The 15,385-nt window shown below is 39.9% G+C and overlaps 1 protein-coding gene and 1 long non-coding RNA gene across 16 annotated transcripts in view; one reads left to right on the forward strand and one right to left on the reverse strand.

Moving 5' to 3' along the window:
* The window catches only part of RBPMS (RNA binding protein, mRNA processing factor), a 186,947-nt gene that overhangs the window by 51,365 nt on the left and 120,197 nt on the right, over positions 1-15,385 (reverse strand). Inside the window, exon 6 of one of the 15 annotated variants that reach the window (XR_014829943.1) lies at positions 13,738-14,519. The exons of 13 other annotated variants lie outside the window; for them this stretch is intronic. The gene's annotated coding sequence lies outside the window, so the exon portion shown is untranslated. Of the gene's footprint in view, positions 1-13,737; positions 14,553-15,385 lie in introns of those variants that run through there. One more of the 15 variants, XR_014829942.1, reaches the window with a different exon arrangement.
* Positions 1-15,385, forward strand: part of LOC146395893 (uncharacterized) — a 56,059-nt gene that overhangs the window by 5,485 nt on the left and 35,189 nt on the right. The gene's annotated exons all lie outside the window — the stretch shown is intronic.

A 15,385-nucleotide genomic window follows, 5' to 3' on the forward strand; every position in this document is an offset into this window, starting at 1 on the left:
ACCTTTATTGCCTTCCTTCTTTTACTGGAAAGAACTAAGATCTTTGCTTATCCTTCTTCAGAAGGAATGCTTTCTCTCTTAGTCTCCTCCCAGTGATGGCACTTCTATAAGCAAAGGAGGATGTTCTGCCCAGTATGAGAAGTCACCCTTCCTGGACTATCTCATTCTTTTTGGAAAACCAGGTGCCAGAAATCTAGATTTTGAAGCGCTATCATGTAAATGTGGCATTAGGAGTTCCCACTGATGACTAGTGGTTTAGGAATCCAACTGCAGTAGATCACTTTGCTGCAGAGTCATGGGTTCAATCCCCAACTGTGGTGTAGGTTGTGTCTGCAGCCTGGATTCAATCCCTGGCCCCTGAACTTGCATACATGCCTGAGGTGCATCCATAAAATTAAAAAAAAAAAAGAAAGAAAAAAGAAAAAAGTTGGCATTAGACTTGTACGCGAGGCTCAGCGATTAAAAATAGGTTGCTGGGTGTAAGTTTCAGCAGCCTAACTGGAGCAATAATTAATTTAGCAAGCATTTATTAAATATGACTGTGTCTAACATTATACCCAGTCTTGTTAGTTAAGAAGCTTAGAGACAGAGTTCCTGTTTTGGCGCAGCGGAAATGAACCCAACTAGGAACCATGAGGTTGCAGGTTTGATCCCTGGCCTCGATCAGTGGGTTAAGAATCCGGCGTTGCCGTGAGCTGTGCTGTAGGTCGCAGATGTGGTTTGGATCCTGCATTGCTGTGGCTGTGGTGTAGGCCGGCAGCTGTAGCTCCAATTTGAGTGCTAGCCTGGGAACCTTCATATGCTGCTAGTGTGGACCTAAAAAGAAAAAAAAAAATAAAAAAAGAAGCTTAGAGTCCTCAGCCTGGACGTGGAAAAGTAATTAGTAATGTCCATACAGTATACAGTATTGAATACAGTATGACAAGTTTTCTCTAAAGGAATTCCTCCTTTGGATAGTAAGACTCGCTTTCTAGAGAGGGAGATAGTTAAAATGAATTTTACAGGACAACTAGCCCATTTGCAAAAGGACTGAATTTATGGTCAGGAAATAGGCAATAGACAAAAAGCCCAGAGGCAAGTGAGGGCACAAGATATGCCAGCACTGACTGGCTGGGCTGTGCACTGCTGAGGTACTAATCACAAAGGGACTGCACACCATGGCCAGGAGGTGAGACCATCCAGAGGGAACGAGAGCTCTTCTTGGGCCACGACAGGGATCTGTCTGTTAAGAATAGCTTCTCAGGAATTCCTGTTGTGGCTCAGTGGTAACAAACCCCACTAGTATCCATGAGGACATGGGTTCTACCCCTGGCCTCCATCAGTGGGTGAAGGATCTGACATTGACATGAGGTGTGGTGTGGGTCACAGACATGGCTCGGATCTCGAGTTGCAGTGGCTGTGGTGTAGGCTGGAAGTTACAGCTCTGATTCAACCCCAAGCCTGGGAACTTCCATATGCTGCACCTGCAGCCCTAAAAAGGAAATAAATAAAAATAAAAAAGTAGATTTTCATCAAAAAGCTATCTTAACTGCCTATCGTAACTGCTGCTAACCTGGGATTTAAATGCATCAACTATTTTAAATAAATCAATACCTTTCACATGAGGGTTGAGGAACGCTTTAACACACCATGTGGTTTTCAGGGGAGATTTCAACAAAGAAGTAGCTGGAGGGTGGGAAGGCTCAGGGTTAGAAAGGAAAGGAAGGCCAGCTGGAGGGGCTCTCACCAGTGGCAGAGGTGGGAACTTGACTAGGCTTGACCCTGAGATCAGCACCCTACTTGCCCTGAGTAGGGTCTGTGCCTCATCAAAGACCCTACCCTCTAGCCAGGATGTTCCTCCCTCTGGTCCCCTCAAGGAGCTTCCATTCTCCTGAACTACAATCTCATGACTCAGTCACTTAAAGGGGTATCACTTAAAAGAGCAACACAATCCCTTCTAGAAACTGGGGGGAAAAATGTTCCTGTTGTTGCATTTCATCATTTTAAGGCACTTAATATTTCTCAAGGATAGAGTCTCACACTTTTATCTGATGCTTTGTATTATGGCTCCAGAATTTTAGATGACTTCAGAGAGGAAGCTGGAGAACTCTGAAAGGACATCATTTACATTTGTTTGCCATATCAGGTGGCACTTAAAAATATATAAATAGGGAGATGTGGGGAAGAAAAACAAAAAGATTTCTAAAGTTTCCACAGGTTTACTGTAGATCCTTTTTATTTGGGGGTGAGGTCAAGTGGAAAAATGATTATATGATTTAAAACATTTTTAAAAAGAATCACATAGTTTCCTGTTTGCACATCTCTTTTTGGCATTTGTTAATATCAGAGTCTAGGTCTTGGGAGAGGCCAGTATATTTTAGACTTTTAAAAGTTCACTTAGATTTAAACTAGAAGTGGGAGACTGCTAGCAGCTAAATTTAGCTTCTACGCAAAATTATTACATTCAAAACTTAGCTCAACCTTTGAGGAGTAAGTTATTTGCCAGAAGTCAAATTAAAATGCTATTTTAGGAAAAGAAGTTAAATGGAACAAGTTTGAGAAACATTTACTATGTAATAAAATGGCTTTTGAAATACTTTCAAATGACAAGGTTTATTCTTGTTTTATTAAATTTCTTCATACATAGATCTAGATTAACTTTCTTCATAAATACATCCAGTCATTAAGAGAGAAGAAAAAAGTTATGTTTAGGTGAAATGATGAACTAAACTTGTAATGTTCCCATAGGATCCCAACCTTGGTATTTATTACCATGTTAAAAATGGTCTTTGGAGTTCCCATCGTGGCTTGGTGGAAACAAATCTGACTAGTATCCATGAGGACACAAGTTCAATCCCTGGCCTCGCTCAGTGGGTTAAGGATCTGGCTTTGCTGTGAGCAAATATCAAAAGAAATGAAAGATTCAAAATAAAAGATCAACAGAACCAAAGCCAGTACTTGATAAGATTAATAAAATGAACAAAAACATTCAGGAGGCACAAACAAAAGCATGAATTTGCAAAATGAAGTGATTAAAAATTTTAGAGCATACTACGAATAATTATTTGTCAATAAAATAAAAAAACAGGGGCATGCCTTTTGTGGCTCAGCAGTTAACGATCCCATCTAGGGAGTTCCCGTCGTGGCACAGTGGTTAACAAATCCGACTAGGAACCATGAGGTTGCGGGTTCGATCCCTGGCCTTGCTCAGTAGGTTAAGGATCCGGCGTTGCCGTGAGCTGTGGTGTAGGTTGCAGACGCGGCTCAGATCCCGAGTTGCTGTGGCTCTGGCGTAGGCCAGTGGCTACAGCTCCGATTGGACCCCTAGCCTGGGAACCTCCATATGCCGTGGGAGCGGCCCAAGAAATGGCAAAAAGACAAAAAAAAAAAAAAAAAACAAAACAAAAAAAAACAACGATCCCATCTAGGATCCATAAGGACATGGGTTAAATCCCTAACCTCACTCAGTGGGTTAAGGATCTGGCATTGCCATGAGCTTTGGTGTAGGTCAAAGATGTGGCTTGGATTTAGCATTGCTGTGGCTGTGGCACAGGCTGACAGCTGCAGCTCCAATTCAACCCCTAGCCCAGAACTTCCATATACCACAAGTGTGGGCCTGAAGAGCAAAAAAAAAAAAAAAAAAAAAAAGTCTTTGAAGAGCATGGAAAAGGTGCTACAAAAAAGTAGTTTTTCTGCTGAAGATTGAAATTAAGATTCTAAAGGCACTAATGTATGGTTAAATGTATATTTTGAAAAATACACAGGATCAGGCAATAAATTAGTGGACCTAAGTAATAATAATCTACGGCTGGGTCCATCCATGTTGCCAAAAAAAAAAAAAAAAATCTATGGCTGGCTAGGCATTAGAGAATCACAATGACAGGGTTAAACTGGGGAAAACTCTGGACCTCACTTTGGTATCTTTAACTCTCATACTGTTCAGATCCTTTCTTTTAATATCTCATATGGCCTTCTTTATCCTTTCTATCATTTATCCTACATGAAGATGAGCAATTACCTGGGGCTTTTGCAAAAGAAGAGAAGAAATCCATTGTTACATATGAGACTGAAGCAAGACCCATATAGCAAACTCTAGGTATTTGACTTTGTGACCTTGGGGGAAACTATAGCTCCTCTTGATCTTCAGAAACATCACCTATAAAGAAAGTTAAGGAGTTCCCATCGTGGCGCAGTGGTTAACGAATCCGACTAGGAACCATGAGGTTGTGGGTTTGGTCCCTGCCCTTGCTCAGTGGGTTAACGATCCGGCGTTGCCGTGAGCTGTGGTGTAGGTTGCAGACGCGGCTCGGATCCCGCGTTGCTGTGGCTCTGGCGTAGGCTGGTGGCTCCAGCTCCGATTCAACCCCTAGCCTGGGAACCTCCATATGCCGTGGGAGTGGCCCAAGAAATAGCAACAATAACAACAACAAAAGACAAAAGACAAAAAAATAAATAAATAAATAAAGTCAAATGCATTAAATTGTTAAAAAAAAAAAAAAAAGAAAGTTAAAATTTCTGTCCTCTGATACAGGGCTGCAGAAAACAAAAAGGTATATCTAACTGCAATCTAAATGACCCTGTGTTTAAGCTGAGTTTTAGGTTCTCCTGGTGAAGCAATACCATTTGCCACGTGCCATTACATAGTGCTTAATATATCTTGAAGCACATTATCTCATTTTATTCCCACTATAGCTCAATGAGCTCAAGCAAAACAGGGCGTTCATGATTAAAATAAAGAGGAACTGCCAGCTGTGATGGGCTCATGTTATCAAATGAGAGGGGAAGGAAAAAACCTATAAAACCACCAGCTTCTCCTTCAACCAGATGACAATGATGAACCACTGAAAATAAACCACACGAGTGAAGGAAGCATTGTTTTTCTTCAATAGACATATGAGTAAGGGAAATAAGGAACAGATAAATAGAAAAATAACATTCTGAAATTAAATGGCCAGTGACTATGACAAGAAATTAAGTTTATTAATAAACTATGAAAATGACCTGTCACTTTTGCCTATCAGACAGCATGTGTAAGTTTATGTACAATAACAGCCTCAGAGTTGAGGGGGAGAGGCAGGGAAATAGACATTCTCATACTAGCTGCATACTAAGTTGCTGTTTCCGAGCCAGGCACCATACCTGTTGATAGAATCAATCTACTCTTCATAAACAAGATGAAAAAGTCAAGTAAGTTCAATCTCAGACTCAAGTGCCTATTTTGGGGGGGGCAAAAAGTCAGTGAACCCAAACAGATCATGTTATGAAATAACAGACCCAAACTGTCTTGATTGTAGAAAGGCACCAATTTTCAACAGTATTAAAGAGTGCAAAGAAATACCTAATGGGCTTATGCAAACAAAAAGAAAACGTCAAACAAACCCACCCATGTCACCAAGTATCTTCCAGTCTATACACATTCCATTTCAGGGACCAACATCAGGTGTTAAAACAAGCAGAGGAGACATGTTCCAGGAATACTCCATCAATGCTACATGGCTACAAAGCTAACATTTCACACTAATCTAAATATTTAACTTTCTGCCCCTGAGCTTCTTTTAAAGTATCCAGTCAATATCACTGCTCAGTCTGTTTTACGTTTAGTTGACGTGTATAATTCAAAGACACTCTTTTTATGAGACAAATGTCATTTCTTTTTGATGACCTTTCCGACTGTTAAATGTCCCACCTTTTCATTTATAGCTTAATTTCATGGGAGGGGGCATTACTGGACATGTAAAACTACCTTCTGCTATTTTCTGGTTCAAATATTCTTCAATTTAAGAAGAAAAACTACCAATCTTATATAATGACTAGTAATCACACTGTTCCACAGCAGTTCCTAACTAAGCAGTCTGAAGTGTTTAAAAAACAAAAAATAAAACCCGAACAATCTCTTGTCTCTCTAAAAATCTTATGATCTGTGAGGTCATATAAGCAGTCTTTTTTGTGGATTAAAAAGAGTTGATTTGACCAAATATAAAGCCAAAGAAATTCTTTATACTCCAACAATGACATATCCTTTGGGAACTTGGGGAAGCATATGAAGGCACATGGTACCAGTCCTGAAGCACCAAGCAAGGAGAGCCCATTATTACCAAGAATCATGAACATACCAGAGCCCTGAACAGTGAGACAGCCCTGGAATTTCTTTCCATCAAAAAGAGGGTGCCCCATAGCCAAGACAATTAATTGTGAGAAAGAACTGAGCTGGAGGAATCATGCTTCCTGACTTCAGACTATACCACAAAGCTATGGTAGTCAAAAGAGTGTGTGGTACCGAGAGTTCTCTGGTAGCTCAGCAGGTTAAAGATCTGGTGTTGTCACTACTGTGGTGTGGATTTGATGCCTGGCCTAGGAACTTCCACATGCTGTGGATATAGCCAAAACCAAACAAACAGTATGGTACTAGCACAAAAACCAACACACAGATCAGTGGAACAAGACAAAGTCCAGAGACAAACCCATGTACCTATGGCCAACTAATTTATGACTGGGGAGACAAGAACATACAATGGGAGAAAAAGACAGTCTCTTCAACAAGTGGGCTGGGAAAACTGTGCAGCTACATGTAAAAAAATGAAATTAGAACATTCTCTAACACCACCCACAAAAACAAACTCAAAATGGATTAAAGATCTAAATGTGGGAGTTCCCGTCGTGGCGCAGTGGTTAACGAATCCGACTAGGAACCATGAGGTTGCGGGTTCGGTCCCTGCCCTTGCTCAGTGGGTTAATGATCCGGTGTTGCCGTGAGCTGTGGTGTAGGTTGCAGACGCGGCTCGGATCCCACGTTGCTGTGGCTCTGGCATAGGCCAGTGGCTACAGCTCCGATTGGACCCCTAGCCTGGGAACCTCCATATGCCGCGGGAGCGGCCCAAGAAATAGCAACAACAACAACAAAAAGACAAAAGACAAAAAAAAAAAAAAAAAAAAAAAAGATCTAAATGTAAGACTAGGTACTATAAAACTCCTACAGGAAAACATAGGCAGAACACTCTCTGACGTAAATTGTAGCAATTATCTTTTTGGATCCATCTCCTAGAGTAATAAAAATAAAAACAAAAATATAGGAATGGGACCTAATTAAACTTCTGAACAGCAAGGAAACCATAAAAAAACCCAAAAAACAAAGAGATGACCCACATAATGGGAGAAAATCTTTTCAAGTGAAGCAATTGACAAGTGATTTAATCTCCAAAATATACAAACATTTCATGCAGTTTTATATTAAAAAAACAAACAATCTAATAAAAAAATGGGCAGGAAATCTAAATAGACATCTTTCCAGAGAAGACAGAGAGATGGCCAAAAGGCACATGAAAAGATACTCAACACCTCTAATTATTAGAAAAATAGAAATCAGAACTACAATGAGGTATCACCTCACACTGATCTGAATGGCCATCATCAAAAAGTTTACAAAGAATAAATGCTAGAGAGGATGTGGAGAAAAGGGAACCCTCCTACACTGTTGGTGAGAATGTAAATTAGTACAACCACTATGGACGTTCCTTAAAAAACTAAATATAGAACTATCATATGATCCAGCAATTTCACTCCTAGGCATATATCCAGAGAAAACTATAATTTGAAAAGATTTATGCACCCAATGTTCACGGCAGCATTATTTACAACAGCCAAGACAGGGAAGCAACCTAAATGTCGTTTGACAGATGGATGAATAAAGACGACATGGTACATATATAAAATGGAATATTACTCAGCCATAAAAATAATGAAACAAAGCCATTTTGTTTCAATAAGGAAATGAATTTGTTTAATGGATGGATATAAAGATTATCACATCCAGTAAAGTGAAGAAAGACAAATGTCTTTGTTATCACTTATATGTGTCTTTATGATATCACTTACACGTGGAATCTAAAAGAACCACACAAATGAACTTATTTATAAAAGAGAAAGAGATTCAGACAGAAAACAAACTTATTGGAACTAAGGTGACAGTGGGAGGGCAGGGAGATAAATTAGGAATTTGGGATTAACATATACACACTACTATATATAAAATAACAAGGACCTACTATATAGCATAGGGAATTATAGTCAATATCTTAAAATAATCTATAATGGAAAAGAATCTGAAAAAAAATACATATATAACTGAATATGTAACTGAATCACTCTTCTGTACACCTGAAACTAATACATTAATTATACTTCAGTTTTTAAAAAATGCTTTAAAAATAATGCTGTCCCTTTGTTGCCTCCAGGTATCGGAAGGAATGACTGCAATATATTGAAACACCTTAAAAATATAAAAACACAACTTCATTATGATACGCAAAAATAATGAAAATGAAGGGGAAAAAAGTGACACCCCCCCCCAAAAAAAACCAGTGACCACCAATGTAGATAACCAGGCATCAATCTCTTAGGTTGAAAACTGGCATGGAAAGGGGAAGAATTAAGGATTTATTCTGCCTTTTTATTTTTTGTAAAAACTAACTGTATTTCAGAGTAGACAGATTTATAAAATCACCATTTCTCAGCCCCTAATCAAGCAGTAAGATAAAGATCAATGGATGAAACCAGGAAAATGAAGTTGACAGAGACCTTTACAATGGAAGAGTTATTATATATCTGCTACCCTAATCCACAGGTCCATCTCAGCATCACCAAAAGCAGAATAACCTAAATGTTGGTTACTTCCTAATGCGATGATGCCACATGAAGCACACAGCACCACCTGTGACAGTGATTCCTGAGGAAAGAAGATGAACCTGAATTTAACCATACTTTCCAAATCTAATCAAGACTTTTGGTTTGCAGTAAATACAGAGGACATAGAAAGCAGTAAAAAGACATCCAAAATAAATAAATAAATAAAAAACCCAAACAGAAAGCATGGAAAGAGGATTTTTTTCCTCAGGAAGGTTGCCACTTTTTTCAACAAGTCAATGGCATAAAAAAAGAGAGTGCAGGGTAAGCGGAGGGTCCTAGGTTAAAAGACACTTAACTAAATACAATATATTGATCTAGCATGAAAAATTCAACTGTAAAAAGACTTGAACTAAGTATTTTAGTGTCTGTGATGAACAGTCATACAAATACACACATACTGATACTTATTTATTTACTATCTTTTTTTCAGGGTTACACTGCGGCATATGGAATTTCCCAGACGAAGGGTCGAATCAGAGCTGCAACTGCCGGACTATGCCACAGCCACAGCCACGCCAGATCTGAGCCATGACTGTGACCTACACTACAGCTCAGAGCAACGCCATATCCTTAACCCACGGAGTGAGGCCAGGCATCGAACCTGCGTCCTCATGGTTACTAGTCAGGTTTGTTAACGCTGAGTCACCACTGGAACTCCGACATGCTGATATTTAGATGAATGAGATACTACATGCTGCTCTGATACTTTTATTCTTAGCTCTATTTTTAGTATATCAATAAATGTACAGCAGAAAGCAAATATCAAAGCATTAAACCAAATCATTATATATTAAATAGATGTTTACGAAAAACAAGCACCTATTTCAAAACAAACAAGGAAAAACTTTAATTCTACACTTTTGCAGCCTCTTTAGTATTTGATTGAAGACAGATACTAACTGTCTAATCCAGATAGAAGACAACTGGATTCTCTTATCTGCTTCTCAATCTATTACAATGTGTTGTACTGCTGCAGAATATCGGGGGGGTGGGGGGAGGCCTCACAGAAATGTATAGCTTGTAAAGGAAGGAGTATTTTAATATCTTTTACAGGTAACTGGATATCCCTTTTTTATATTATACCTAAAAATGTACTGTTACATTAATGCACTGTTACATTAAATTCAATTTTATATCTTAAATGGATTTTTTTAAACCAATGCATGATTTTATACCATGATGCACTGGTTATTTGGAAAATACTAGTTGTCTGCATTATGCTGATCTTCCAAATGTTGACTAATTTCATCATTCAGGAAAAATTCATTAGTATCATCAATGATCTCACCAAGAAAGTCATCAAGTGCTGGGAAGCCGGCAAACTCATTGGTGGTGGTTATAGGAGTTCAAAAATTCTTTTTGTTTTATAGCTCGAATTTTATCGTTTCAACAAGTTCTGTTGTTTTTCTTAAAATGATAGGCTTGTTTTGTTAATTTTTGAGGAAAAAGAATGCCAAATATCCAAGTTTGAATAACTGGTGTGTCTATCAAGTTATCCTTTTAAATAAAAATGTCAGCCAGTTCAGCTCACAACTTAAACCACTGCTGAAGAGCTTTACTGTGTACTGCCCTGTTTTGTCAAAAAAGAATCACATAATGATTTGTACTTAAGAGTTGAGATCGAAGGGGGAGAATAAATTAAGAGTTCAGGATTAACATATTCACAGTACTATATATAAAATAACTGACAAGGACCTACTGAATAACACAGGGAACTATATTCAATATCTTATGATAACCTGTCATGGAAAAGAATCTGAAAAATAATATAAATATATGTATATGTAAATTGAATCACTTTGCTGTACCCCTGAAACATTGTAATTCAGTTTAAAAAAAAAAAGTTGAAATTGAATTAATTCCTAGGTCTTTCTTAGGTGAAACTTCTAAGAAAGTTTCATTAATATTTTTTAAATACAACATGTGAGACAGTGAAGAACCCAGTGATTACTGGTACAGTTTTGTGTCACTCTCTTGACGTGCACCAAAGTGCCAGTAGTTGTGCCTACCTCTACACAGTGAGAAAAACAAACTCTTCTCATGAAAATACCTTAGGCCTTGTGAACTCCCTGAAGGGGTCTTGGAGACCAACCAGAGGTTAGTAGACAAAGACGTTGGAGAAATGCTGTACAAGAGAAAGGGTCTCTTTATGTGAGGATTATAAGAGTATGAAAAAGCAGAAGGGTCGAAGCAGGAAGCCTGCAACAAACTTTAACAGACTCAGAAAGGACTTCCTTTTAATGATCAGATGAAGAGAGTACTTGGCCTTAGAAGAATTAAGTGTGCAGTGGCTGTTTCTTTTGGATTGTCCCAGTAAATGAACTCCCTTTATTCTTTTCATTTCTCTGCGGAGGTGATGAGTAATTTGAGTTTACAAAACACTAAAGTTGGGGCAGTTATTTTCATTACAAAAGAGCTGTGACTTCCAAGGAAATTTGACTTCCTGAGACTTTAAGGCACTTGTTCATAGCTGATTAAATGATCAGATAAGCAAACAGAAACTCAAAGCAAAATGTTCATAGCCATTGCTAATCAAAGATAGGCTATTCATTAAATTATAAACTGGATAAGATTAGCTGATCTACATGGTGCTATAGATCTCACCCCCACATAAAACAGGTACCTCCCTATGGGAGTCATTCTTACCTAATCCATTGCCTAATATTTTATTATTGATGCATAATTATTAAAATTATTGAAATTATACACATTAAGCAAAAACTAGGAATGTGCGCAGGTTTGAAGAGAAGAGAGGTGGAAGTGGGCTGTAAATCTTGGTGTGGCTCAGTAAATGTTTGATTCTTCTTTTTTTTTGTCTTTTTAGAGCTGTACCCATGGTATAAGGAGGTTCCCATGCTAGGGATCGAATCAGAGTTGTAGCCATTGGCCTACACCACAGCCACAGGAAAGTGGGATCTGAGCCACATCTGTGACCTACGCAATGCCGGGTCCTTAACCCACTGAGCAAGGCCAGGGATGGAAGCTGCGTCCTCATGGTTGCTAGTCAGATTCGTCTACACTGAGCCACGAGGGGAACTCCTGATTCTTCTTTTTAAAAGGAAAATAATATTTTGGTTTTCAGAGTGGGACATGTGGAAATAAACATTTGGTCTTTGGTTTCTAAGAGTATTCTGCTGTCCTTATTTACTGGGGTTTTGTTTCACATTTTTATGTCTCAGAATGTGCAAGGGCTTAGGTGCCCCGGTGCCCTTAAGCTCATCCTGAGTGGTTTTTTTTTTTTTTTTTTTTTTGTCTTTTTGCCATTTCTAGGGCCGCTTCCGCGGCATATGGAGGTTCCCAGGCTAGGGGTCGAATCAGAGCTGTAGCTGCCAGCCTACACCAGAGCCACAGCAACGCGGGATCCGAGCCACGTCTGCAACCTACACCACAGCTCACAGCAATGCCGGATCGTTAACCCACTGAGCAAGGGCAGGGACCGAACCCGCCACCTCATGGTTCCTAGTCGGATTCGTTAACCACTGCGCCACGACGGGAACTCCCTGAGTGTTGTTAAACATGTGTCCTGACTCATAACTGAGAATTTGGGGGTGAGGTGTTCAGAGAATGCTTGGCAGTTACTCAATCTTCATGGAGTCTCAGGGCACAGAATGCAAGTCGTTGACACATTTTTGTGAATATTCTTTCTTGGTATACCAGCTTCATTCAAAGTGGCCCAGATCAAGGACAGAATTCCTAGACAGTCCCCACTGCAGAGGTGCCTCAGAGGCAGTGGGCACAGAGTCAAGTAAGCAAAATCCTGCAGGCTCAGCTTTCATACTCTGATGACCTCCTCTCCTCCTCAGGGGCCAGCTGCCTCCCGTGTCCATCTCCTGATCACTCCCCATTACAGTTTCCTGAAGCCTCTCACTGCTCAAAGCTTCCTCATTGCTGTCTTTCTCTAGAATTCCTCCCATCAAAAACCTTACGGCAAGGACTGGGTTAAGAAAAACAAGTGAGAGAAGTTTCCCCGTGCACAGTGGGTTATGGATCCTATGTGGCCGCAGCTGTGACACAGGCTGAAACTGTGGCGCAGGTTCAATCCTTGCCCCGGGAACTTCCACATGCTACGGCTGTGGAAGAAAAACAGGCGAAACAGTGATCTGTAGTCTCACCATCACCAATTCCTCTTCCCTAAACTTGGTGGAAGGAGTGAAGGGAACCTTCATTCCTAAACACACGGCCCCAGCCCCCACAATGTATTGCCACTGGCATTCCAAGTCACATTTAACGAAATGTGGGCAAGGGCTTTCTTCCCACTACTCAACTTTCTCCTTGCATAAAGGAGATTTTAAGGCATTCTGCTCCCTCTGTCTCCCCATTGCAGCTTCTAGAGCTTAAAGGAGAGTTTGCCTTCCAAAAGCATGAGACTGCCCTCTTCAACCACCTCCATTCTCCCCGTCAGCCTGGCACTGAAGGCCCTCACAGCTTCCACCAAAGGGCCTTTAAGAATAATGCTCTGGGTATACAATCCTGGACAGAAATATGTTCAGGAGGTAAATGAGAAATGATAAAGATGGTATGACCACATGTTATAACCAAACCAAACAAAAAATCAAAACCAAACAAAAATAACCTGCCACACTCTATTTTTTACACATATATGTATAAATGTATAGAAATACATGTAGAAAGATATACAACAAAATCAGAGCTATAGCTGCTGGCCTACACCACAGCGCACACCAACGCCAGATCCCCAACCCACTGAGTGAGGCCAGGTATCAAACTCGCATCCTCATGGATACTAGTGGGATTCGTTTCCACTTCGCCACAATGGGACCTCCCAGATATACAAGATTTATAACCTGCACCTAATTTAAACATCATTAAAAGAAAAAGGATCAATATATAATATTTGTACAGAACAATGATCAATTAAACTACATGAAATGACAACTAAGGTGTTTTTTTAGACTGTGAACAATAGTTGCATATTATTTAGGAATAAGTGTACCAAAAATGTAAAAAAAGTATCACTAGAAATACTGTCATCATATGCAGGTTAAAGGGAGAACAGGCACCGAAAGTTTAACAGTGCTTGTCCCTGGGTGTGAGAATTTTATTGACTCGTTTTCCTTTTTATATTTTCCTGCACTGCCTAAAAATGTTTTTCCTGAGAAGCATGTAGACTTTTTATCAGGATCTCTTTAGACATGAGACAGAAAACTCACTTCTTAACAGCTGGGGTCAGTATTGGACAAATGGGAAATTCCAGGGGTACAGCAGGAAAGCTATTAAGTGGTCTGATGATGCACCGAAGGGTCATGTGCTTACCAGGTACGTAGCAGTATCGATTTAATAAAGCAGTGAATTTCTCTGGGAGGAGGGGATTGGGGCACTGCAAGGGTATAGGAGAAGTGTATGAGTAGGAAGAACTTTACAATTCCTCGTTGTGCTGGTGATTCTCAAAATGACTATCGGAATCTCCCAAAGAGCTTTTCATGCAGACCAGACCAGACCCAAAGAATCAGAAGCCTCAAGGCTGGACTACAGAATTCTTCAAAGTCCCAGAGCCTTTTCACATTTACTCCATAAAATTTGAATTGAGGAGTTCCCACTATGGTATAGCAGGTTAAGGACCCAGCAGTCTCTGCAGCATCTCTGATTTCACCCCCAGCCTGGGAACCTCCATATGCCACAGGTGCAGCCCTAAAAAGATAATAAATAAATAAAAATAAAAAAGCATAAAATAAAATCTGTGGCATCTCAAAAAACTCCACATATTTTTCTAGGTATTAGGATACCAAGTATACGCAAAAGGTAGAAAAACTCTAGGTCTCATAAGAGACAAAAGGCACATAAACATCCTTTTTTTGGGGGGGAGCGCCCTGTAGGTACAGTATATGGAAGTTCCCACACTAGGGGGTCAAGTCAGAGCTGCAGCTGCAAGCCTACACCACAGCCACGCCAGATCCGAGCTGCGTCTGTGACCTATATCACAGCTCACATCAATGCCAGATCCTTAACCCACCGAGTGAGGCCAGGGATCAAACATGCATCCTCATAAATATTAGTCAGGTTTGTTAATGCTGAGCCACAATGGGAACTCCTAAACATACATTTTTATATGCACATTTTAACAGTCACTGAGAACTCACTGTGTGGTCCCTCTTCTAACTTTTGCATTTGTCAATTAATTTAATCCTCACAACCCAATGGCCATGTTCAATTATTGCCACTTTATAGTTGAGAAGCCTGAGGCACAGAAAGGTTTAAGTAATTAGACTAAAAAGTTGCAAACTACTAAGTGAAAGGTCAGAACTTAAACCCAGACTCTACCACTGGATATATTAGACTGCTCAGGCTGCTGTAACAAAATATCACAGACCAGGTGGTTCAAACAATAGAAATTAATTTTCTCAAAATTCCTGAAGCCAGAAGCCCAAGATCAAAGGTGTGGGTAGGTCTGGCTTCTCCTCTGTCCTTGACTTGCAGTGCCTTCTCGCTGTGTCCTCACGTGGCCTTTCCTCTGTGTGAGCACATATCTGATGTCTTTTTCTTCTTATAAGGACACTAGTCACATGATTAGGAGCCGCCCGAATTATCCCTTTTAAATTTAATTGCCTCTTCAAAGAGCACATTTCCAAATATGGTTACATTGTGAGGCAACCTCCAACTGGGGGTTCAGTTGGATTGGGGAGGGGGGGTTACGATTCAACCCAAGACATCCGATGACTGCATAAGATCAAGCAAGCTATTGGTAGATGCAAAATACTACATGTAG

The sequence above is a fragment of the Sus scrofa genome, chromosome 15 (genome assembly GCF_054392235.1).
Source record: "Sus scrofa isolate SSC_HxYL_T2T_F1_AM1 chromosome 15, Sscrofa_HxYL_maternal_Yorkshire_Landrace_v2.0, whole genome shotgun sequence".
In the NCBI taxonomy this organism is placed as follows: domain Eukaryota; kingdom Metazoa; phylum Chordata; class Mammalia; order Artiodactyla; family Suidae; genus Sus; species Sus scrofa.